Here is a 4,088-nt window from a genome sequence, read left to right as displayed (position 1 = left end):
ACTCTTGCAACTGTTCATTTAACTCTTTCAACTATGTTGGGGCCATACGATAGGGTGGAATAGAAATGAGTTGAGTGCCTGGTAACAAGTCAATACTAAAGTCAATATCCCTGTCGGGCGGCATGCCCAGAAGATCTACCGGGAATACGTCTGGATAATCCCTCACTATCGGAACTGACTCGACAGTAGGAGTATTAACACTAACATCCCTCACATATACCAGATAAGCATCACACCCCTTCTCAACCATCCGCTGAGCCTTTATAAATGAGACAACCCTACTACGGACATAATCTAAAGTACATCGCCACTCTAGTCGTGGTATACCTGGAATAGCCAACGTCACCGTCTTAGCGTGACAATCAAGAATAGCATGATAGGGTGATAACCAGTCCATGCCCAAGATAACATCAAAATCCACCACACCGAGAAATAATAAATTGGCTTTGGTATCAAAACCACTAAGAACAACCAAACACAACCGATACTCATGGTCAACAATAATAAAATGTCCCACGGGTTTAGACACATAGACAGAAGAACTCAAAAAATAACAGGATACACCCAAATATGGAGCAAAATAAGATGACACATAGGAATAAGTGGAACTTGGATCAAATAAGACTGATGCATCTCTATGATAGACCGGAACAATACCTGTGATGACAGAGTCAGATACAACTGCCTCCGTCCTAGCAAGAAGGGCATAATATTTGGCCTGGCCCCCCCTCTAGGGTGACCTCTACCTGCTCGACCTCCACCTCTAGCTGGTTGTGCAGGTAGGGTGGCAACTGGTGCAGCGACCATGGACTGAGAAGCCTGAAGACCCGGTGGAATACGCGGAGCCTGAGTAATCTGTGGAGGTGCACCCTTCCTGAGTCTAGGGCAATCCCTTACCACATGACGAGTGTCACCACACTCAAAACAAGCTCTCGGAGACTGTGGTTGGCTCAGTCCTGATCGACTGGACTGGCCACTAAAAGCACCCCGTGTAGGAGGTGCACTAGACAATGGTGGTGCATAATAGGGATCCTGAGGCCTAGGAGTGGTCGGAATACCGCTGAAAGCTGGAAGTGCTGAATGAACAAGGCAACTCACATAGCCCCTACCATGACGAGCTGAACTAGGGCACGGGTACCACTGTATGTGCCAGACTCTCGAGACCTCTTGGCCTCTCTCTCCTCTCTATCCCGAGATAGCATACCTTCTAATCTCCTAGCAATCCCCATTACCTGCTGGTATGCGATGTCCATCTCCAACTCTGGGGCCATGCTAAATCTGATACTAGGGTTGAGCCTCTCGATAAATCGATGAACCCGCTCTCGAACAATAGCAACCAAGGTTGGTGCATGCCTAGCCAAATCACTGAATTGTACTGCATACTCCGAAATGGTCATAGAACCCTAGCGCAACTGCTCAAACTTTGCGCGCTATGCATCTCTGAGACTTTGAGGGACATACTCCCTCAAGAACATATCTGAGAACTGTGTCCAAGTGAGTGAAGATACCTCTTCCTGACTACCTAACTCATATGCTCGCCACCATTGATAGGCCACTCCTCTAAGCTGGAACGTTGTGAAAGAAACCCCACTAGACACCGCAACACCCATAGTACGAAGGATATAGTGGCACTCCTCAAGAAAACCCTGGGCATCCTCTGACGCCAAACCACTGAAAGTAGGAGGGTGGTACTTCTTGTACCTCTTGAACATAAGTTGCTCCTCCTCAGAAACTGCTGCCTTAACCTCGGGCTGAACGGGGGCTACTGGCTGCATTGGTATGACCTCTGGAACCTGGTCGACCTGGACCTGCTTCTCTGGGGTACGGGCGGCGGGAGTCTGTGCTCCTCCTCTGGCTTGAGATGTGGAAGGAGAAAGTGGTGTCAACCCTGCCTGAGCCAAAGTGTTGAATATGCTTAGAAACTGGGCGAGAGTCTCATGTAGGGATGGTATAGTTACAGGTGTCCTAGGTGTCTGTCCTCCATTTGGAGCTATTGGTGGCTCCTCTGTAGCAGCTCATGCGGGTGCTCTGGCTGCACCACGTGGACGTCCTTGTCCTCTACCCGGCCCCAGCCCCTGCCTCTCTAGCTCTAGTAGGGCGCGCGGGTGTCTAGTCATCTGATTCAGCTATACATTTCCCCACCATCTGTGAGAGAATAGAAAGACAGAAATTTAGAATCCGAAGTCAAAATTTACGCACGATAAAAAATCAAGGAAGTGAAGCTTTTCCTAACATTTCCATAGCTTCCCGAAGATAAGTACAGATGCCTATGTACCGATCCGCGAGACTCTACTAAACTTGCCTCTGACTCATAACATCTATGAACCTAGAACTCTGATACCAACTTGTCACGCCCCCAATTTTCCTCCGTAGAAAGTAGTTACGGCACCTAGTCTCTAAGAATAGGTAAGCCTAAGAAGTATGCGGAATAACTAAAATATTAAGCTAAAACTAAATACATCAACAACTGTAATGAATAAAATCTGCAAATTCAAATATAAACAACTCCCAAAAACCCGGTAAATATAAGTCACAAGTTCTAAAGAGAAATGTGATGACCCAAAATGTCATCTTTAAATTTAATAATTAATTCTGTGTTATAAAACCATAAAAAGCACTATTTATCATTACTTTTGCGTGCGCAGTCCGTAAAATTTTCTGAAAAGTTTTTATGTGAAAAAAATGGAGTAAAATGAGAATTAGAGCTTTAAAACTCAATCGAGTTGACTTTGGTCAACATTTTTAGCAACGGACTCGGATTTGTGTTTTGACAGTTCCAGTAGGTCCGTATCGTGATTTGGGACTTGGGCGTATGCCCGGAATAAAATTTCGAGTTCCCTAGCCCGAGATATGGAATTTTGATAAACAAATTAAAAGTTTAAGTTCAAATAGTGACCGGATGTCGAATTCTATGCAAACGACCCCGGAATAGAATTTTGATAATTCCAACAGCTCTATATGGTAATTTTGGACTTAGGAGCATGATCGGAATTTTATTTGGAAGTCCGTAGTGAAATTAGGCTTGAAATGGCTAAAACAAGAAGTTAAGTTTGGAAGTTTGACCGGGGAGTTGACTTTTTGATACCGGAGTCATAATACAGTTTCAAAATTTTTCATAGCTCTGTTATGTCATTTATGACTTGTGTGCAAAATTTGAGGTCAATCGGACTTGATTTGACAGGTTTCGACATCGAAAGTAGAAGTTGGAAATTTTAAATTTTACTAATCTTGAATTAGAGCATAATTCATGGTTTTAGCATCGTTTTATATGATTTGAGGTTTAAAATAAGTTCGTATGATGTTTTAGGACTTGTTGGTATATTTGGTTGAGGTTCCGAGGGCCTCGGGTGAGTTTCGGATGGTTAACGGATCAAATATTGGACTTAAAAAGTTGCTGCAATTTTCTCTTCTGTTGGAAATTTCTGTGCAGATATCGAGCCCAGGGTCGATGGCCAGGGTCGAATCCAGGGACGAGGCTCAATATCGAGCCCAGATATCGAGCTCAGCTCGAGGACCATGATTGAATGCCCAGGCTCAATGCCATGATCGATGCCATGATCGAAGGCCCGGGATCGATGACATGATCGAAGGCCCAGGCTCGATGCCATGATTGAAGGCCCAGGCTCGAGGGCCATGATCGGAACCACGATCGAGGCCCAGGCTCAAGGGCCATGATAGAAGCCAGGATCGAGGGTCATGATCGAAGCCACGATCGAGGCCCAGTTCTGAAGGCTGCCTGGGCAGATCTATAAAGGAGGGAATTTCGTCTTATTTGCTATTTTTGACAAACTTGAGCTTGAGCAGAGGCGACTTTTGACAGATTTTCAAGGCAAAATATTAGGGTAAGTGATTCCAACTCGGATTTGGTCTATATACACAAATATATCATTGTTTTCACCATTTAATTAGTGTTTTGAGATTGAAATTTGGGAACTTTTTAGAAATCTCATAGAAACGAATTTTTAAGATTTCGGTATCGATTTGGAGTCGGATTGAAACTGGCATGGTTGGACTCGTAATTGAATGGGTTGTCGGATTTCGTAACTTTCGCCGGATTCCGAGACATGGGGCCCACTAACGAATTTTTA

The sequence above is a fragment of the Nicotiana tomentosiformis genome, chromosome 9 (assembly GCF_000390325.3).
Source record: "Nicotiana tomentosiformis chromosome 9, ASM39032v3, whole genome shotgun sequence".
Lineage (NCBI taxonomy): Eukaryota > Viridiplantae > Streptophyta > Magnoliopsida > Solanales > Solanaceae > Nicotiana > Nicotiana tomentosiformis.
This window is presented reverse-complemented; position numbering follows the sequence as displayed.